The sequence below is a fragment of the Camelus dromedarius genome, chromosome 20, assembly GCF_036321535.1.
Source record: "Camelus dromedarius isolate mCamDro1 chromosome 20, mCamDro1.pat, whole genome shotgun sequence".
NCBI classification, from domain to species: domain Eukaryota; kingdom Metazoa; phylum Chordata; class Mammalia; order Artiodactyla; family Camelidae; genus Camelus; species Camelus dromedarius.
Window position 1 is genome coordinate 9362119 of NC_087455.1, and position 23219 is coordinate 9385337.

Here is a 23219-nt window from a genome sequence, read left to right on the forward strand (position 1 = left end):
CTGATGGCAACAGAAAGTAAGTGCTCCCTCTTCTGTACTCATGTTACTGTTAGAGATGGTTTTGCAGTTGGAATTTATTTTTCCTGCCCACCTAGCATCTAGTGGTGCCATGTGATCAGTTCTGACCAACGAGGTGTGTGGGGAAGGGATCTATGTCCCCTCTGTGCTGTGGCTTTTGAGAAGCAGATCGGGTTTTTTCTACTCTCTCTCTCCATTTTCTGGCTGAAGGCCAAATGCTAAAGCCCAAGGGAACAGCAGAATCACAAGTTGGAAGGAACCTGTGTCCTTAAATCACCATCTGGAGAAAAGCCACCCCCACTGACTGTTACAAAAACATGAAATAAACTTTTATTGCCTTAAGCTAATTGTTTAATTACAGCAGCTAGTGTTACCCTAATACACATGGACAGTATATTTACTACAAGAACCACAGCAATATAATTGCAATGACAAATAGAAATGACATTGAGCATTGATGATGCAATAGGGAGTGGTGGGGACTGTGGTGAACTGGAGTCTGCTTGCCCCTGTCTAAGGAGGAAGGTTTTATCAACTCTGCTTGATTGCTTCTTTGTATAAATAAATACAGTGTTGTCAAAACTTCCAATTTTAAAATTCAGGCTCACTTAAAAAAAAAAACCTAGGTGCCAAATAAAACCTATCGTGGGATCAATCTGTCCCATTGGTAGTCAGATTGCATTCTCTGTACTGACTGGTAGAGATCAACTTGGCCACCTCTTGTCTCCCTGGCACCACCACGAAGCATTTTGGCAGGGGAGAAAGCTTTGAGGGTTTCTGGACTAGGTGTTGTTCCTGGTAAGCTCACGTGCAATGTTGCATGTATGGTTGATGGAAGCAGAGGATCAAAATGTTGCTCAGGCCACCAGAGCTGTAGTAGGATCGTGGTCACTGCCCCTGCTACTACCCCTTGTACCCGTATTGAGATGGCTGCTGCTGCTATGGTGTAACAGTGTTACTGCTTTGTCCTCCCACGGCCATGTCTCCCTTCCATGTAGCCTTTCCAACACCCGGTGAGGTATCATCAGCACCGCCATTTTAACAGAGGGAAAAACGGAGCCCAGAGAAGGCTTGCTGAAGGTTACTTTGCTCATAGTTGCAGAGTGGAGTCCTTTGAGCTTTGCTGCTGGAGCCTGAGGAATATCCTAGGCCACCTGGCACTGTCCAGCAAAGGCCAAACTGAGCACATCAGAGATGCTTAGGTTCAGAATGTTACAGTGAAGAAGCCACCTTGACCTGTCAGCCTGGTGACAGACTCCATTTTTTATTTGAAGGGGGCTTTGTTGAGTGTGGGCAAGATGAGTAAGGGGTGAGGGGAAAGGGGATCAATTATGTCCCCCTTTTGCCTTCCATGTGGGGAGAGGTACGTAGCCGCCAGCAGCTGGGCTGGTGGGGGTTATCTTCCTTCTCTGTTGCATAGCAGAGCATAAGATGATTTTTAGGGGGCCCTGAGCATCTCTGAAGCTATTGGTACCTCTGGCTGGATCTTTGCAAATTTTTGGTCACCATATTGCTTTGAGACTTGGTTTCCTCAACTGTAACATGAAGAGACTAGAATGGTACCCACAGGGGAGCCTAATCACAGGCTCAAGGAGATAAGTGATGGTGAGGGCTGTGCTAGGCACAGAGTAGGTCCACGGAAAATGTTCGTCCCACGAGCCAGCAGTTCTGAAAGCATTTTGTCAGTGGAACTGAATGAGCTGTACACACATGGGCAGTAATAATTCTCCAGGGGCCGGGGCATCTGCCAGCTCACCCATGAATCTGTCCCCAGACTACCAGGCCTGGGCGGTGGATGCATTTCTGGATGCCCAGAGGCCGGCTTTGCAAAGAGGAGTGAACAACACCATCTATTCACGGTCTCGTGGGCTCCTCCTGCCAAAGCCCACGAGGGGTTTGGATTCAGACAGCTATTGAAGGGGAGCCACAAAGACACGTTTTCTCCCCTGTGGCCTGGACAGAAGACAGAGCGGCCAAGGCACAAGAAGAGGGTTGTTGTGCATCGTCCGGCAGCCGGCAAATTCTGTCAAAGCAGCTGAAGGAGGGAAGTCGTCAAAACACCCAGGACAAACAGGAGCTCTGGCGCAGGCAGGAGATAAAAGATAAGGAGGGCAGCCGCCCAGGCACACAGGCCCCCTTCACTGGGCCCTGGCAGCCACGCTCTCGCCATTGTTGGACCCGCGGGCTGGGATGATGGAGGCTTTCTTATTTTCCTCCTTAACAGAAAGAATTTATGTCAGACGAAAGAGAGTTTGTGTTGTGTGAACAGTGAGTGCCAAATGAAAATCTTTGGTCCTTAAAATAGTGAGGCACAAATTCAAACTGGCCCTTTGTCTCTGGCGGTGGAGAAGATGGCGGGGTTGGGGGGTGCTCCATTTCAGATCTGGCTCCCTTCTTGGCTCTGCTGCCCCACTGGCATTCTTGCTGCTCTTTTTTGCTTTTAGAAAATGGAGGCCATTGTTTTCAATGGCTGTCTTTGCTTCCATCCGGGCTCTCCTCCTGTCCCCTGAGGCTGTAGCTACCCGTCTCGGTGGGTACCCTCTCGCCCTCCCTGCTTCTGCTTACATAGTTCCTTTTGCCACTGCCCGGTGGGCAAAATGTCCTTCTACCCGCCCTGGCATGTCCAATGGGCACCTCAGTTCAACATATGCACAGTGCATCTTGGCATCTTAAACCCCCATGCCCTGCGTCAGAAGCATCCTCTGAGTTTTGACTTTGGGGAGGACTAGAGGAGGCAGCCCAGATTAGTGAAGAGGGGGATAAGAAAGCCAGGGGGTTTATCTTAAGTCTGAATGTGCAGACTACTCTACAATCTTCCATGTCAAGGAACTCGGGAGGGGGCGATTAAGAATTGCAGATGGAGGAACTCATGACTTCTTCCCAAGAAATTCCTTGGAAATGATGATCCTGTCCTCCTCATTTCTCCCCCTAGACTGACTGTTAATGTTGGTTTGGATGGAACCTGTGCAGAGGTGATGTTTTTCACACCAGGTCAGTCCCATAGCTTTTCAACAAGCAGTTACTGACGGCACACTGTGTGTGAACATCACCATCAGCCAGTGTGGAACAGCAAGCTGCCAACACTCTCGACACTCTTCAGGGAGAATCGGAGGTGCTGTCAGCCTCGTAGACTCACAAGCAGGATCTCAGCCCTGATGGACTGAGTCTCATTCGACTCCCAAGACAGGCAGGTAGGACTGCAATGACGGCCTATTGACAGACCGTGAGGATGCTTCCTTCCCAGGGTGCAGGGGGTTCTGGTAGCCTGTCCCTGCTCTGGTCCAGAGAGCCAAGGCCCTCGGAGCATGTACTGGAAACATGGTGGATGAGCAGAGGCTCACCCAGGCTGGTTTGGAACTCAGAAAGAGCATTTTCATTTAAAAAAATTTTGGGGGCATTTTAAAAGCTAAAACATTATTTTTTTCTAAAGGAGGATAAACTCCAGGTTGTAATCTAGGGTATACATTTACTGTCTCTTCTTTGACTCCAGCAGATAGAGGAGGCGAGGGAGGGCAGAAGGGAGCAGGTCGTTCTGTGCAGTTGGAGCACAGTGTAGGTGGTGAGGGATGACTTAAATCGGAGTGCCTGGAGCTTTGTGGGTGATGAATAAACCAGAGTTCCTCTCCTTTCTTCCCTTTTGCCTAAGTCTCACTTGAAACTTTTCTGGCAAATCACACTCACTGTCAGCCTGGTGTTGTTTTAGTATATGAACTTTAGTTAAGGCTTCTGGTTTTTAACACCTAATATTTTGAATTATAACATAATCAAGTACATTTGGTTAAAAAATGTTACTAGTGCAAAACATACCATCCTTTTCCCCAGAAATAACTGCTATTACATTTTTCTTAGCTGTTTTTCAGAATATAAGTGTGCATATGTTTTTTTCTTCTTTTCAAAAGCAATCATGTTATAAATACTCCTGTCTCCTGTGTTTCACTGAATAAAATAGCAAAGAGCTCGTTACCATCGGTCTATAGAAATCTGCCTCATTCTTTTTAATAGCTGCATAGCTTTCTATAATTTATTTAGTCTATTTTCAGTAATATTCAATTAAATGCATTACATCAGTAAGAAAATCAATATACATATATCTTTACAAATATTCTGCACAAAAAGTTTCAGAAAGTAAAATTTTTGGGTTAAATGGTATTGTGCATTGTTACTATTTTTTAGGGGGAGAGCAATTGCCAAATTGTCCTATAAGGATAGTTAGTGCCTTTAGTGGTGAGTAGCTGTTTTTCCACATATTCATCAGCATGGGGTATTATCAGATATTTAAAATACTTCTTAATATGATAAATAAAAACTGATCTCATTGTTTTAATGTACATTTATTTATGCATGAGTGAGGTTAAGTATTTTTTCTAATATGTACTAACCATTTTAATTTATTCTTCTCTAAAGTGACTTCAACTATATTTTTCTATTTTTCTTTTAAATTTTATGTATAGTTTCTATTGATTTTTAATCATACATTGTGGTAGGCAACCTTTAAGATGGTGCCCGATGAATATAAACTGATGCAACCATATGGAAAACAGTATGGAGTTTCCTTAAAAAACTAAGAATAGACTTACCATACGATCCTGCAATTCTTCTGGGCATGTATCTGGAGAAAATTCCAATTTGAAAAGATACATGCACCCTGATGTTTGTAACAGCACTAGTAATAATAGCCAAGACATGAAAGCAATCTAACTGTCCATCAGCAGATGAATGAATAAAGAAGATGTGGTATGTATGTATACACACACACAGACACACAATGGAATACTACTCAGTCATAGAAAGAATGAAATGATGGCATTTGCAGCAACATGGATAGACCTAGAGATGATCATACTACGTGAAGTAAATCAGACAGAGAAAGACAAATATCATATGACATCACTTATATACGGAATCTAAAATATCATACAACTAAACTTATTTATAAAACAGACTCACAGACATAGAAAACAAACTTATGGTTATCAAAGGGGAAAGGAGGTGGGGAAGGATAAATGAGGTGTTTGGGATTAGTAGATGCAAACTACTGCATGTAAAATAAATGACAAGATCCTAACGTATAGCACAGGGAACTATATTCAATATCCTGTGATAAACCATGATGAACAAAATATGAAAAAGGATACATATATACACGTATACATAACTGAATCACTTTGTTGTACACCAGAAACTAACACAACATCTTCAATTAAAAAAAGAGACGGTGCCTGGTGATCTTTGCCTCCTGATATTCATGACCTTGTGTAATCCAGTTTTCCTGAGTCTAGGCTGGACTTGCTGACTCACTTGCCGTGAATACAGCACAGCAAAAGCGATGGGATCTCACTTCTGATGTTAGGTTATGAAAAGACCAAGTCTTCTCTCTTGGCTGCTCTTTTTCACTTGCTGGCACACTTTCTTCCTTCTTCTGTATTGGAGTCCAGCAGCTATGTAAAGAAGTCCAGGTGATCTTGAAGGAGAGGTCACGGGCAGAAGGCCATGAGAAATGAGAGGCAACATGGATGGAAAACTCAGGCAACCAGCTGACAGGCAGCACCAGTTGCCTCCCACGTTAGGGCACCGTCTTGGAAGAGAATTGGGCAGCCCCATCCAGGGGCTGACAGCAGCCCTCACTGGCAGTTTGACTGCAACCTCACAAAAGACCCTGAGCCAGACCCATCTAGCTATGTGGCTCCCAAATTCCTGACCCACAGAAACTGTGAGATAATAAATCCTTATTTTAAGCCACTAAGTTTTGGGACAATTTGTTAATCAGTGATACATTAATAATATATATATATTTAAAATATTTTCCCAGGGAACTATAGTTTTTTTGGTTTGCTTTTATTCACAATGATTTTTGATGTGCAGGAATTTGAAATTTTTATGAAGTCAAATTGATTGACCTGTTCACCTATAACTTCTAGTATATTCAATAAAATTAAGGTGATAATTTTCTAAGTTGATAAGTTTCTTGACTTACGTTTTTTATGGAAATATAGTTGGTTTACAATGTTATATTAGTTTCAGGTGCACAACACAGTGATTCGATATTTTTACAGTTTATGGTCCATTGAAAGTTATTACAAAATCTTTGTTATATTTCCTATGGTGTACATTACATCCTTGCATCTTATTTATTTTATTCTTAGTAGTTTGCACCTCTTAATCCCCTTCCCTTATCTTGCCTCTGCCCCCACCCCTTTACCAACTGGTAATCACTAGTTTATTCTCTGCATTTTTAATTAGAAAATTAATTTGTGTATACCATAGACAATTATTGAGAAAAATTGCTTGTTATGTATTACCAATGGAAAAACATAAAGATTTGTTGTAGTTTCTTCTTTGATGTATTTCGCCACAGGGAGATCCGTTTTACAGACAGTGCTTCCTCCTTTTTGCGGTCAGTAATTATACTTGCTACCACTTTCTACGCTTTGATCATAGGTCAGACACTGTGTTAATTTTTTAAAAATCTACATTTCTTTTACAAAAACTCTATGGGGCAGACACTATTGTTATTCTTGTTTTAGAGATTAGGGAACTGACAGAGAGGATAGTTTCTTTGAGATTTCATTTTAGTAGGTGAGCCAGAATATAAATGCAGGTCTGCCTGATTCCGGGGCTGTTAGGGGCTGAATTGTGTCCACATGCTCTCTGCTACCTGCCCCCTTCCCAATTTCACGTGTTAAAGTCCTCAGAATGTGACTGTATTTGGAGATGGGGGTTCTAAAGAGGCAATTGAGGTTAAAAGGAGTCATTGGGGTGGGTCCTAATCCAACATGACAGGTGTCCTTATAAGAAAAGGAGATTAGGGTGCAGACACACACAGAGGGAAGACTGTGTGAAGACACAGGGAGGAGGTGGCCATCTGTAAGACGAGGGGAGAGGCCTCCTTGAAAGAAAGCAACCCTGCCAGCGCCTTGATCTTAGACTTTTAGAATTGTGAAGAAGCTGCCTTCGGAATTGTGAACAAATAAATTTCTGCTGTTTAAGCTACCCCGTCTGTGATGTTTGTCCGGCAGTCCTGGAAAACTAATACAGGTGCTCAGCTCTTGGTGGATATTGCCTCTTAGAAATTTACAGTATTTCAGGGGCATTTTTAATTTTTTTGATGCGTTAAAATTATTTGAAACTATTATTTTAATCACTAGATAATATTACTTGAAATAGGTATGTCAGAGTTAATGGACTCTCCGGTTGAACATTTGGATGGCTTCAGTTGCTTTGAATTTTCACCAGTGAGGTCATGAATGTCTGTGTTACGGAAATCATCTCATTTCTCTTCTAGATTCCTAGACGGCAAATTATTTGGTCCAAGAATGTAAACATTTTTCAGGACTGCCTAATTTAAATTAAATAAGCACGTGTAGTGCATTTCCCCAAATAAGCAATATCGAAGAGACTTCCTTCACAGTCAATGCAGGCTGTGAACGCGTCTCAGGAAAAGGAAAGATTTGGTCCTTTTGTTTGTATTTGCAGCTGCAGTCTCTTTGAGACAACAGTAGAGAACCCAGGAAGGTAAGGGAAGTCAAGCAGATTGGCGGTCAGTCCCTGGCTTTCCTTTTAATTCTTCGTGAGGCCTTAGGCACGTGAATTAGCTGCCCTAGATCTCAGGTTCCCCCTAACATTATTGCCAGGGTTAAATATGTAAATGAATATAAAATGCTTAGCATAATTTGTATATTCTCATTTGAAAAAAGAGACTAAATGCATCTTGCCAGGGTAAAGCCTTACCTCCCTAAAGTTACTAATACTCCCAGAAAATGGATGGCGAGGTTTTGGATCCAGGCTGAATTAAAACCCTTTAAATAGATAAATTGGCTAATTTTGAGACTGGCACTGTGCTAGATAATTTTAGATTTAGTATTTTATAAACGCCTCACAAATTTTCCAAATAGGCATTATTATCTTCATTTAACGGATGAAGAAACCAAGTCTTACAGAGGCTAAATAACCTGCCTTGGGGTCACAGGGACCTACAAGTTCCCACAAGGCAGGATTTGAACCCAGTTCTGTCCACTTCCAGCTCCCGTGTTCTTTCCCTTCCTTACATGGCTTCATCCAGTTAAGACAACATCCATTAATGCAACATATCTACATATTGTACTTAAAGGCATACACTAAATTCATCATTTATACTCCAGCTCTTTTCCATTTTGCCCAGATTTCCCCCATCACACAGAATCTCGCTTTGCTCATCCGGTTGAGGTCGAGTAAATTAGGCAGAAGTTAGAATGATACAACTTTTGTGCTCAGAAGGCTCTCCTAGAATAACTAGTTATAAATTTCTTCCCATCCCTTCCCCCTGAACCTTCTTTGGAAAATAAAAGGATTGTAACCTGATTCAGTCTCTTGCTCTTTGATTCTCATTGCATTCTTTTGGGATTAAGGATATCCAGTTTCCTTGGGAGGAAGAAAATATGGCCAGCTGAGTGAGGAGGGTACAAGCCCCTTCAGTAAAGTCCTTAATGGGAGTTTTTATGAGCTGTATTTTCACCTCATTGAACTTTTTATTTCACTAAGATTGTCTCATCCATCCAAGCAGGTGAAGAAAATGATGGCAGAGAAGAGAAGAGCTTTAGAAAACTTGAAAAGAAAGTGGAAACCAAAAGCAGCTATCCAACATTTATTTCTGAGGTCGAACAAGCCATCAGACCAGTAATACAAGGGCAAACATTTTCACCCCTGATTAGCAGGTGCATGTAAGGTAGGTCAGTTACAAGAGAAATGACCAGTTTACTTAGATATTCATTTCACTATTCATTTGTGCATCCTTGTTCACTTATTCCTTCAGTAGTTTGAGCATCTATATTAGAAGTCCTGTCTTTAATATGAGCAGGACCTGTATTTGGCCAGTTAATCAAAACAATTTTTAAAGAAGGAAATTATTTAAAAAATAAATGTACAATTAAATTTTTGTTTGTTTTTACTTAAAACTTATGTCTGTATATTCATTCACACATCGGATATAATTATCTGTGCATTTGTTTTCATCTCTCTTGCAAAAAAAAAAAAAAAAAAAAGACACCAACAGTATTCAGGTTCCTAACTCTGTTTTCTATAAAGTAGATGAGGAACTTCAAGAAATTTTTGAAGCAATTTGATTTTAGACCTCTAACTTTTTACAATGTTCTCCCCTCCCAGTATTTTATGGTTGTTTAGCCTATGATTAATTCAAAAAATATTTTAAAGCCAACATGACTTTATCAAAAATTTCTAAAGAATTCAACTAAGTTTTCATGGAAACAGTAATTTTCATTTTTTATACTCAGATTGTTTTAAATACTGAGATTGTATACTCAGGCTTACAGATAACGTAATGAAATGACATCTCGCATAGTCTTAGCTAACGTGAGTACGATATTAGTTAACTTTACAGGCTAGGCTGTTCCAGGTAGTACTGTGTTCAGTGCTTGGCCTGAATTCACTTATTCATCATTCTAACCAGCCTGCAAGGCCAGTCATTTTATTATCTCACTTCCCAGGGGAGAAGATGACATGAACTGGTTTGAGAAAAACAGACAGATGACTCTCGGTGAGTATAGAACTCAGTGGATGGGTCCAGAAGTGTGCGATGTAAGAGTGCGCAGCCTCCTAGCTGTAGCCCTTGTTGGGTGAGAAAACTCCAAGGTGTTTTCCGCACAGACTCCCACAGCTGCCCCGGGGGGATGGAGCCCCAGCTTCCCACAGCAGCAACTTGCTCGACAGCACACCTTTATCAGGTGCCTTCCCTTCTCTCTCTCTCTCTTCCTCCACTCTCCCGCGGGTACTTTCTGAAGGTCAGGCCCAGCTACGTAATTTGTAGGGTCCAGTGCAAATTGAAATTGCAGGGCCCCTTGTTGAAAAATTATTACAAATTTCAAGATGCTGACAGCAGAGCATTAAACCAACCACATGGTAGGAAGGGGTGTAGCTCAGTGGTAGAGCACATGCTTAGCAAGCACGAGGCCCTGAGTTCAATCCCCAGTACCTCCATTAAAGTTTTTTTTAAAATTAAAAAAAAAAAAAAAAAAAACCAAAAAAGCAAACAAGCACCGAACTTTTCTGACAGGCCTGAGTGACTGCACAGGTTACGTGCCTATGAAGCTGGGGCTGGGGCTGGGGCTGGTGCTGGGGCTGGTGTCCCCTCCCAGGTAAACTACTTGCACTTCCCCTGCCTTCGGGTTTGCATCTGGGGGAACCCAATGTAAGCCGCAGAGATATTCCACAAATATTTCAAAATGAAGACAACTGCATTTTTATTAAATGCTTGACCCATTTTTATAATATTTTCCCTAAATTTTTGGCTGTATATTCTTTGATTGCTTCTACATGGCAGTGGTTTTGTGATTTTTCTATAAGGAGAATGGAAAGATAGTTCAGTCCTTCCTCCAACATAATTGCACAAATTAAAAAAAATTACATGTAGCTTAGAAAAGTTTCAATTTTTCTTCATAGTCCGTTATGAATAATGCCCTGTGAATTTTTAGGATTGCTATCAAATTTTGGGAAATCCTCATCAAGTTTCTTTCATACATGAGGACAGTCAGATTTCGGGACATTTCTAGTGCACCATCTAATCTTAAAGGCTTTTTGTGTTAGTTTCCTAGTGCTGTTGTAACAAATTATCATAAACCTAGTGACTTAAAACCATGCACATTTAGTAGAGCTCTTAGGTCCTAAGTCCAGTACGGATATTACTGGAGTAAAATCAAGGTTTCAGCAGGGCTGCATTTGTTTCTGGAAGCTCTAGAAGAGAATCCACTTCTTTGCCTTTTCCAGCTTCTAGAGGCCACTCACATTCCTTGGCTGGTAGCCCCCTTCCTCTAGCTTTAAAGCAAGATGTTCTGTAGTTGAATTTCCCTCTGATCCACTCTTCTTCCTCCTTCCATTTCTAAGAACCCATGTGATTGGACTGGGCCCACCCAGATCATCCAGGAGAATTTTCCTGTCTCAAGGTCTGTGTGCTTAATCACATTGGCAAGGACCCTTTTGCCATATAAGGTAACATAGTCACAGGTTCCAGGGATTAGAAAGTAGGCATCCTTTGGGGGGGGGTGGAGCTATTATTCTGCCCACCAAACTCTCTTCATTCATGACATTATTTTTTTATTATTATTTTTATATTGAAAATGATGTCGCTTTTTTATAGTATAGTCAGTTTACAATGTTGTGTCAATTTCTGATGGACAGTATGATGTTTCAGTCATACATGTATTTGTCTTCATATTCTTTTTCACTGTAAGTTACTACAAGATATTGAGTATAGTTCCCTGTGCTGTACAATAGAAACTTTGTTTGTCTACTTTATATATAGTAGTTAGTGTCTGCAAATCTTGAACTCCCAATTTATTCCTTCCCACCCACTTTACCCCCTGGTAACCATGTTTATTTTCTATGTCTGTGAGTCTGTTTCTGTTTTGTAAGTAAGTTCATTTGTGTCTCTCTCTCTGTTTTTTTTTTTTAGATTCTACATATGAGTGATATCATATGGTATTTTTCTTTCTCTTTCTGTCTTACTTCACTTAGAATGATGATCTCCAGGTCCATCCATGTTGCTGCAAATGGCATTATTTTATTCTTTTTATAGCTGAGTAGTATTCCATTGTATAAATATACCACATGACATTATTAACAGATTTGTCATCCATTTCTTGTCTGGTGGGATATTATGAGTTTTTATCATATTTGTCAATGTCAGTTAAATCAGCAAGAAACTTGAATATTTTCCCAGTGTATTCCGAGGATTCACTCCTCTTCATTAATTGGACTATCAAATTACCTGAGACCCTATTCATTAGTCTATTCAAAATTTTGCCTTCCTCTTAGTGAATTACTACTTTTGGTATGGTCTGAATTTTTTTTCTGGCAATTTACTTCTTGATTGTACCAGTCTTCTCTATTGCTTTTATTCCATATTCACTTTTTATCTGAACTTTCTCTCCACAATTTAATGTATAAAGGTGACAAAAATTGCCTCTATGTGTATTTGCATCAGGAGTCTTTCATTTCTGACTTGTGTAATAGGTGTAAAATGTCTCTCTGTTTTGCAGATTAAGTGACACATTCCCAGCACACCTTCCCCAAAGCTATTCTGCAAATGTTGGCAGCTGCTGCTATGAGATTGAAGGAAAGCATAATAGGAGGGAAGAGTTTCCTAACTGATTCAATGAAAATGTCTTATTTTTGCCCATTTTACAAAAATGTGTGATCATGTGAACACAGTGCTAGGGCTCCTGCCTGAGGCCTTCTTTAGCCGAATGTAAACGTGCCTTGGGTGCTGGGAGGGCAACAGAAGGAAACTAACACAGCCTGCAAGTGTCTGGAAAGACTTGGCAGAGGAAGCCTAAGCTTCAGCCACGTCTTGAAGGACAAGTGGAACTTAGCTAAACATAGAAGGAAAGGAAAGGTCTGCCAAGCAGTGGTCACGATTGGCTTCGGCATGGAATTGTGAGAGGGTGTGGCGTGTTCCGGAAAATACCAGCCATTCAGTGTGGGCGGAGGAGGAGGAGACTGAGAAGATTCAGCAGATGAGCGACATGGGAGGGAACTGTGGGTTTCAACCTGAGATCAGGGGAGTCCACTAAAGAGTTATAAACAGGGATGACAGAGGTTTGGGTCTATGTCTTAGATTTGCTCGGGGGCTGCCTGGAAGAGATTGGATAGGGGGCAGGAGTGACTGCTTCAGTCTTTTTTTTTTCCCCAATGCAAATTTATAGTCACTATCCCACTAGACCAAGGCCACTCAGTAGAACCTCCTGTGATGTTGGAAATGTTCTCTATCTGTGCCATTCAATATGGCAGCCCTGGTTACATGTGGCCGTCAAGTGTTTGAAATGTGAGAAGTGTGGCTGAGGGACTAAAATTTTAATTTAATAATTTTAAGTTTTAAAAATTTAAGTAGCCACACACATGGCTAATGTCTACCATATGGAACAGCCCAGGCCTAGACCCTCAAAGAAAGCTTATGGGAGAGACAGGTTCATCAGTCTAAGCTTCATGAGAAAGTTCAAATTTTAAGGACTCATTCTAGAATTTGAAGAGAAATTTAAGTAGTACAAGACTGAAATAAATGCCATAAAAATGGAACTTACCAGGGCAAGGCTTTGTGTTAAAAGGGATGGGTGGCTACTAAGGAAGTATTCAGGATCTGCAACTCCTCCACCCAAAATTCATCGCAACACTGGTTGTAAACAACATACATATGCAAATGTACAAGAATTATTAAGAAAATGCATCCATGCAATGGAAGAGATTCCATCTATGCCATGGAATGATATAAATAATGCAAAAGCATATTTATTTTATTAGAAAGATGTTTATGATATAGTAGTTAGTGGAAAAAGCATGTTATGAAATGGCTATAAAAGTTTTAATAAAAATATGCTTAGGGAAAGATTTGAAAGTACATGCGTAAAATACATATACCCAGAATGGTTATCTCTGAATTTAAGGCAATTGCTTCATTTTTGTCTTCCTTTTTTTTTTTTTGCCTTATCAATATTATTACATGTTTTTCTGCCATGAGTGCATTTTGTTTTTATAATTAGAAAAATAAGAAAACAATAAAAATAACTTATTTAAAAATTCTTACAGGAGTGAAATAGACAACAAGATCTGTTATGGTTCAGAGAGTAGATATCCCCTTGCCCCAATAAGTGAGGGGTAGGGTGGGCAGGAAAGATGTCTCATCAAACATGAACTTTGAAAGGAAAGGAGGGAAGTAGGGGCAGAAGAGGGGAACAAACATTTCTTGAGTGCTTACTCCGTGCTGAGGGTTTATATATGTTATCTCTAACCCTCCCCATGACCAGAAAGATCGGTACCATCATCATCCCATTTTACAGATGAGGAAACTGAGACTCTGATAGGTGAAATGACCCTATAAGTGAAATCAGAAATCTTGAAGACAGAAGACTGGGGATCTGAGTCATGACCTCGAAGCTTACTAGCTGTTGCTAGCTTTTGTTCCTGGGTGAATTTAGTACAGTGCGAGCTCTCATTCATATATTGATTTGTGTAACGACCGTGTTTGTGTAATGTCTGTTCAATGACTACACTAGGAGCCCCAGGGGAGCAGGGATCATGTGTGTTTAGTTCACTGTATGTGTAGCCTTCAATAAGAAGAACTTCACGTACAACAGGCTCTCAATTAATATGTCGAACTGAATGAAGGTTTATCAGGGATCATTAATTCCTGAATGTAAACCTCATAGAGTGTTGGGAGAAACTTAAACGAGATAAGAGACCTGACAGGACTTTGTAAACTATGGATTCATGTACCCAGGGCAGGGGTTTTGATTTTCAAAGATTTTCCTTTTTTGGCTTTGTTTACAAGCCAAGTGAACCTGGAACTGCTGGAGATACTCCTTCAAAAGAGATTTAATCTAGAAATTTTTGGACTCTAGCTGGAAAACACAAAGCATTTATTTGTTTCCAAACTGAGTTCTTAAGAGATTTTTTGATTCTTAATGGGAACCGCTGAGCTTATTAATATATATTCTTCAAAGTGTTTCTAAACCACCTCTTATTTTAACCAAACTAGGAGATAAGTTGAGACATGGGAGGTGAATTCTGTGTGTTACTAGTCGGAAAATCACTTACCGTCAGGTCCTGACACAGGTATTAGGAAATGTGGATTTTCCTGTTTGTGTGGTCAAGTTAAAGGGGACCAGTTGTCCTCCTGTAGAACCGAGTGAGGGTGAAAGAACAATTGGATACATCCCTGGTTCCCACAGTGCGCTGCTCATCTAATTGCTTCATCACATTTTGAAAAATACTCATTTTATTTTATTTTTTTCCTGTTGTAGCAGCAGGAACATCACCTTTGTGTCAGTGGACTTGACTGAACACTATTTTCACTTTTCACCTGTATGACTTTAGACAGGCTTCTTGCCTGCTGACAGCCTCGGTTTCTGTAATTCGTAAAATAGGAGCAATCATGCTGACCTTGCAGGACTGTTAGGAAGGATTAAATGAAATCATGTGCACAGCTTGCCTGGCAGAGTGCTTGGCTCAAAGTAACCCTTAGTTGATGTAAATTATCTTCTTTGTCTATTTTTCCAAATTCATGGTTGGCAGTGAGTAGACTTTTCCAAACAGAAACTTGTTCTTCTGAATAGCAGTGTATGAAATTACGTGAGTGAAGAGATTGTGTGGGTCAAAAAATGGCTTCTGTATGTGGGGCTGGAATCTTCAGGATCGCAGATGAGAGTCAGTAGTTTTGTACAACAGAAAGAACCCCATCAGTCTCAGGATCATAGACTACTGTAGCAGCAGAAGGCATTGCTTCAGAAAACTGGACATGCTGAGGAGAATGACCCACCTGAGGTCTCATGGCTAATGGCGCACACGGTTGAGTTCACAGTATGTGTAAGAAAGCAGGCTTAAAATTGTGTGGGACATTATCTAGCCCTCAAGAAAGAAAGCTGTCCACAGTGGAACTCAGGTTCTTACTTACATGTCTGAGCCTGTGGGACAACAAACCCCTTCTGAGTCTTAGGTGTTTAGCTTAGTTGCTCCATAAGCTTATAAACTCCCCATCCCCATGTGTGCAGTGAATGCAAAATCAAATTCTAGAGTTAGTAAGGGCAAGCTTTCTCTGGAACTAAAGAGGTAAGGGAGACTTGCCAACTGCTGTTCTGAGAAATCTGGGTTGCTGTCCATCTCCAAGAAACCATTTTAGAACCAACTTTTGATACTCTTAAATGAGGTTGCTTTATAAGAGATTGGCTCAAAAGTTTGCTGCGGGCTCATTGTAACACAGGATTATAACACATAGACCCACAATCATAGAATTAATGACTTAAATACATTTAATGCTTTGTGGTTAAATGCTAAGTAGGGACAAAAGACCTGATTGCATGTCAGGTGCCTTTGCTTCAGTTGACCTCGTACAGTTCCCTGGCACTTTCTATTATGATTCCCCACTTCTTAGAGCCACATTACTATAAAAGAATGGAAAATGTATATGACTGTGCATTTCCTTTGCTTCCCAAACGTGATCTAAAGTCTGGTGGGATTTGTGCTTTTACATCTGTACTTGTACGAACAACTCATGTCTCCTTTTTCCTCCCCCTTTGTCAGTTGTGGAAATGTGTTATTATGGATATGGTAGGGTGGAGGAACTGTTGCATACCAATGATCCATCAATAATCCAGGAGGGAAGCAGTGGGACTGGGGTAACTGGGTGTATTTCCGGGCACTGTGCATGACAAGGAGGACCGTGTATTAGGAACACAAGCTTTGGAAGAGGGCATCATATGATACAGATCTGATCAGATGGCTGTCCTGTGAAGTGAGAAATGATATTCCTCTGCTCTGACACCCCAAGTCTTCAGTGTAATTTCTAAGATCACCAGATGTTTGGCTTCAGTGGATTTTTTTTTCCCTTCTTGGAAATGGCAAAGAGCGTAAGTGATTGACGAAGTGGGAAGGGAGACTGATGGGACCAAGAAGAAGAGAATTTGGGAAAATCAACTGTTTGTGTATATTTGAAGGGTAGGGGAGTTAAGCTCTGTTTATTTGAGTCTCAGGAAGGGACATCTCAGTTACAGTCTTTGTAGTACTTTCCCTTTATATACTGATGTCACATTCTGCCACAAAAACAAAAAAACAAAAGTGTTAGGTCCATACGACAAAGGTTTATTTTCTCAGATTGCAAAGAAGTAAACTGAAGTTCTTAAAGTAAGATGTATGTAGCAAGTCCTGGAGCAAGCATTAAAAAAATCTCAAAAATATGGTAAAAATTATCAAATAAATAAAAATGCTATGTTAAAAATAATCACTTGGTGAAAAAGAAAGCAGCAAAGGAAGACTAGAGGGATAAAAAAGACACAAGACATATAGAAAACAAAGTAAAATGTCAAATGTAAATCCAAAAATATCAATAATATGACAAAATGTGAATAGATTAAGCAATCCAATCAAAAGACAGATTGTCAGGCTGGATTGAAAAAATCCAGCTAATGTGCTGTCTACAAGAGACATACTTTATTCACAGATACAAATAGGTGGAAAGTAAAAGAATGGAAAAAAAGATATATCATGCACACAGTGACAGCAAGAGATCTCAAGTGTCCATCAAAATAGACTTTAAAACAAAAAATGTTACTGGAAATATAGAGGGATATTTTATAATTATAAAAGGGTTGATTCATCAGGAACATATAACAGTTACAAACATACAACAAGAAAGCACCAAAAAAGTGGAGCATAAACAGACAAAAATGAAAAAAAAAATAAACAATTCAAAATAATAGTTGGGGAATTCAACACCTCACTTCATAATGGATGGAGCAAGTAGGCAGAAAACCAACAAGGAAACATAAGAAATGAACAGCGCAATAAGCCAGTCAGACTTGGCAGACATCTACAGAATACACCAAACAACAGCAAACACATATTCTTCTCAAGTGCGGGTAAGCCATTAAAAAAAAACACCTAAATAAATTTAAGATGTAGAAGTAATACAAAGTATGTTCTTCAGTCACAGTGGAATAAAATTAGAAAGGAACAAAAGAAAAAAATTGAGAAATTTATAAATACGTGGAAATTGAACAACAGACGCCTAAATAACTAATGGATTAAAAAAAAATCAAAAGGGAAGTTTGAAAATACATTGCACTAAAACAAAGACATAAAAAAATCAAATTTATGGGATGCAGCTAAAGCAGTGCACAGAAGGAAATTTATAGCTGTAAATGCCTATATTCAAAAAGAAGAAGAATTTCAGATCAATAATCTAGCCTCCCACAGTAAGACACTGGAAAAAGAACAAACTAAAACTAAAGCAAGCTGAAGGGAGGAGATAATACAAATTAGAAAGGAAATTAATAAAATAGTAGAAAAACAATAGGGTTTTACCAGTGAAACCAAAAAAAGCTGGTTCTTTGAAAATATTAACAAAATTGACAAATCTTTACCTGGATCCAACAGGAAGAGTGAAGACCCAAATTATGAGAATCAGAAATGAAAGAGGGGACATTACTTCTGACCTTACAGAAATAAAAAGTATCGTATGCCAAGAAATCAGACAAATTAGATGAAATGTACAAATTCCTAGAAAGACACAAACTACCAAAACTGAGTCAAGAAGAGGTATACAGTGTGAACAGACCTATAGCAAATAAAGAGATTAAATGTATGAGCGAAAAAATAACCCACAACTCAAAAGCCAAGACAAGCAAACCATTAAAAAAATAAGCAAAGGACGTGAATAGAATTTCTTCAAAGATGCTATGCAAAGATGTTCAACGTCATTAGTCACAAAGGAACTGAAAACCACAGTGAGGTACCACTTCGCACTCACTAGGATGGTTATAACAACAACAACAACAAAGGAAAATAGATGTTGATGAGTATTGTAAAGAAATCTGAGTTCCCACATTGCTGATGGAAATGTAAAATGGTTCATCTACTGTGGAAAACAGTTTGGCGGTTCCTCAAGAAGTTAAACAGAATTTCTAAGTGACCCTGAAATTCCACTCCTAGAAATACAGCTAGGTATACAGACACATCTTGTTTTATTGTGCTTTTATGATAATAACAAACAGAAAAAATTTTTAAGGATGATTTTTTAAAAAAGATATACAAAGTTTATGTTCTGAAAACGGCAAAACTTTTTTTATAGGTTTGTAACATTATATAAGTTTTATGAGCACAGTATTATATTTTGACTTCTGTATACACTGCAGCATGCTCACCACAAAAGTTTAATTTTCATGTATCACCCCACCGTTGACACTTAACCCATTTCGCTCCTCCACCTCCCTTCCCCTATTCTGGGAACCACTACTCTGTTTGTTGTATCTATGTGTTTGTTTCGTTTGTTCATTTGTTTTGTTTTTAATTTTTAATTTTTTAGTTTTTTTATATATCACATATGAGTTACTACTCAGCCATCAAAAGATGAACTCTTGCCATTTGCAACAGTATGAGTGGACCTTGAGTCTATCAGGCTAAGTGAAATAAGTCAGATGGAGAAAGACAAATAACATATGATTTTTTTAAAAGACAATTCCTTTGCACACTTAATAGACTCTTAGAGTATAGTACAAATGTGAAAGACAAAACATTTTTGAAAGAAATTTAAAAAAACCTAAATTAGTGGGAAAATATCTCCTGTTCATGGATTGGAAGACAATACTGTTAAGATGGCAATGTTCCCCAACTTGATGTACAGATTAAATACACTCCTCATCAGAATCTCAACTGGCTTCTTTGTGGAAATTGACAAGCTGATCTGAAAATTCATATGGAATTTCAAGGGATCTGGAATTACAAAAACAACCTTGAAAAATACGAACAAAGTTGGAGGACTCACAATTTCTCATTTCAAAACTTACTAAATGCACCAATAATCAAGTCAGTGTGGAAATGGCATAAATACAGACAGATCAACGGAATAGTACTGAGAATCCAGAAATAAATCCATATGTCTATGATCAGTTGATTTTCAACAAGGGTGCCCAGATCAGTCAATAGGGGAAAAATAGTCTGTTATAGGAAAATTGAAGAGCCACCTGCAAAAGAATGAAATTGAACCCTTATCCCACACCATGTACAAAAATTAACTCAAGGTGTCTTAAAGACCTAAATGTAAGAGCTAAAATTATAAAGCTCTTAGAAGAAAATGTAGGGATAAATTTGTATGACCTCTGATTTGGCAGTGGATTCTTAAACATGATATTAAAAGCATGAGTGGATGGTACTGTGGGGTCAGGCTTTGGGACAGACATGGCGGAAATCCCTTGTAGTAAATCTGTCATGGTGAACTGGGGACCAGGGAGGTGAAGTGATGCTGTTTAAGTCCTGTCTATCTGGGGGATTCTGACTGTGGGATTCTAAGCCCCATTGTGCCTGCTTTGATAGGGTTCCAGTTTGGCTCAAAGCCCACTCTGCACTGAATGGTTCTCAGAGCAGACCCTGGTCCCTGTGTCCCATGGCCAAATGCTTTAGGGCACCTTGATCCCATTGTGCTCAATGTCCTTTCCTCCTGAACTGTCACAAGCCTAATCTGTTGCTCCAGGCAGCCTTATGTCTCTGTGCCTTTACATGTGCTGTTTGTTCATGTCAGAATTGGCTTTGCCTACCATGTCTGCTTGGTGGATTCAAAACCTCGCTCACCTGCCGTCTCCTCCAGGAAGGCTTCCCTGATGTTCTCCAAACCCAGCTACCGCATTCCTCCAGAGAGGTACTCACTCCCTTCTCTGCCAACCTATGCTTTCTTTGCAATACTCATCCTATTACATGGAATTGCATTCTCTTTGTCTACCCTTTTTTTTTTCTCTTTCATTAGACCCTAAGTTCATTGTCTCTTGGTTGCCTCTGTATTCCTACTACTCAGGAGAGAAGATTTGCAAACAAATGGAAATAAACATTGAGCGCTGCTAAAGTGAAGGAGAAATTCTGGTCAGAGTGGTAATCAGTGATATGGGTTGATGGTGAATAGAAGCCTCAAGCCTGTTTTGGTCCTTCTCGGTTGTTACCTTCTTTCTCCAAAACCAGTGGCTTAAAAACTCATCGCCGAAGTGAAAAGCAGATTTGTCCTACTGAAGACCAGCCCTAGTCTTTGTAGGAAAATGCTGGGAAATGTCAGTGTCTGAATGGAATCGCCTCCATGTCCTCACCCTCCACCAATGCCCAGGCTGACTGCTGATTTGCTTATTTACTTGCACCTCCGTCTGGGGACCTCCGTCCCTGCATCTTCACATCACTTGTCTCCTAGATCCTGCCACCTGTTTTCCTAGGCATGAAAGAACTGCAGTCTGGAGAGGGGCTTAAACTCTCTGTGAACTTCATGTCAAATCACATAGTTTCAGAAGACCCAGATGCAGTTTGAAATTACAGTTAAGAGCCCATGGAAAATAAATGACACGAACAGCTGAAAACTCCGCCCCCCCACCTTCAACTCCCCTCCCCCTGTTTTCTTTTCTGTCCCTCTTTCCCCTCCCCCGCTTCAGAACAAAATTTGTTCACTGGGGATACGAAACCTGAGCCTTGCACAAGAGTGCACACCACAGAGTGGGGCGTTGATTTGGTCCATCCAGGACCAGCAGCTGCTGGAGGGGGCGGGCTGGGAGGGGCGCGAGGAGTTGAAGAGCCTCTGGAAGTCCTCAGGAGAGTTGCCGGTGGAGGGTCCTTGGGGGCTGCCCCCTCCTGTTTTGCGCAATCTATCTTTAGAGAACTGCAAGTTCATTTCTCAGAAGGGCCCCAGAGCTGAGAGGTCTTGTAAACGGACAAACCACTTCCTGCAATCTTTAACTGAATTGGGGCTGGGGGGGGGGTTGTGACCATTGGAGGGGGGGCTCCATTCAGACTTGTCCACCCTCACGTCTTTCTGCAGCCCACCCCTGGCTCTGAGCCAAGAGAGATGGAGCAGAGAGTGGGCCCTAGGGCACCGATCGGATGTCATGGTCGAAGGTGCAGCCTTGCTTTCAGGGGCTGGTCATTTAGGGGGCTCTAGAAGGGGAACAGGGCCCTGGCTGGAGACCCCATCTGAGGCTGACCCCTCCTGCACTTAATCTCTGAGACCATACTTTCTGCTCCCATGCATCCTCCCTTAGGAGAGGTCAGAAGGCTGTTCTGGAAAGGAACGACTTGAAGCCTAGTGGGTATCAGCACTGAGCAAAGATCCCCAAAGGGTACCTCTAAGCAGCTTGGTGCAGTGGGGAAAGAGAGGCTTGAAGCATAAGCAGACCTGGGTTCAAATCCTGCCTATGTTGCTCAGCATGGGTGTGGCCTTGGGCAGGTGTCAGCTTTTCTGAACCTTGGTACATTGCAGTTAATATCAGTAACTATCCTGGATAATTGTCATGAGGTTCACATGAGATAACATAGGTATAGTTCTCATTTCGGTGCTGGACGTATGCAATATTGTCACTAAATGCTGTTTCTCACTCCCTGGAAAACAGAATACTAACCAAAGCCACTTTTGGGAGTTTGCTAAGTGCCAGGTCTTAGAATTAAACATCCATTATCTCACTTGAGCACTGCGATGACTCTGTGAGGTCGTGATGCCATTACTGCAGCTTTACGAGCCTCCAGATGGGCAGGAGCAGTGTCTCGATGGGATTCTGGCTCTAACTGCAAAGCCCTGATTTCCCCTCTCTGTGCTGCTACTGTCACAGCTTTCCAGATGCCTCTTCTTCAGGTGCCTGGAGCAACTCTCCTGTGGCTTCGGGGACTCCAGATCTCCCCACTTAGTGTCACACCGTTCTTCCTTTCCGTCCACATCACTTTCATAAAAAGTGCCACATCAGCCAGGTGACTGTGGGCTGATGAGTTAGGTCCATGTTGGAGTCTGGGAGTAGGGCTGCCAAATTCATTAAAAAACACAGGACACCCAGTTAGATTTGAATTTCAGATAAATAAATACTTTTAAAAAAAGTAGATGTATGTCCTCAATACTGCATGGGGCTATACTTATGCTAAAAAATTATTTGTTGTTTATTTGAAATTCAAGTGTAACTGGGCAACCCCCTCTAGAAGATATTTGGTGGTGGAAGCAGGTCGTTCAAGGTGGCTGTTCTCCTGCTCTCTGCCGTCCCCTGCTTGACCAGCCCCTGCTTCACTCACACGACTCTCCAACCCTCTTAATCACAGGGCTTAATCAGTAACTACCTATGCACTTGCCTCTGTCCCAGCTACTGGTTTCCCTGGTAACTGAGGAGCCAACCTGACGTCAATTTTGCCTACAAATGGTAGCCTCCTTCTCCTTGGAGCAGTCAAGACTGCTTGTGTCCTGCCTGTACACAGTGGGGAGTCGCTCTGGGGTCTTCTGCTTCAGACTTGTAAGATCCCCTGTCCAAGAAGCCATCGATGTCTCTGTCACTGTCGCTGGGCTCTTTCTGAAGAGCTCAGGCTTGTGGCTGGGCAGCTACAAGGCTTACAGGCCTATGGGGTGCAGCCCAGCAACCCCAGACCCAGTCTGAGCTCGGTCACCAGCTCTCGATTCCTGGGAGAGTCACCTCCTCTGCCGGAGCCTCAATGTCATCATTTTAAAAAAGGGCACGCAAAAGTCTTTCCTTGTATGACAATTTAGGGCAATGTTCAGTGATTAAATGGTTGTCTTGTGTCGGCTATTACAATGTCAAGTCAATGATTTCAATAAGCATTTTTAATTGGATGATCTGTGCTGAGTGGCGGAGATAGATGGTTTCATGAGGCATCATGACCCTGACCTTTGGGGTCATGGTTGGAGGATTGGAGACAAATGGTTGCAGATG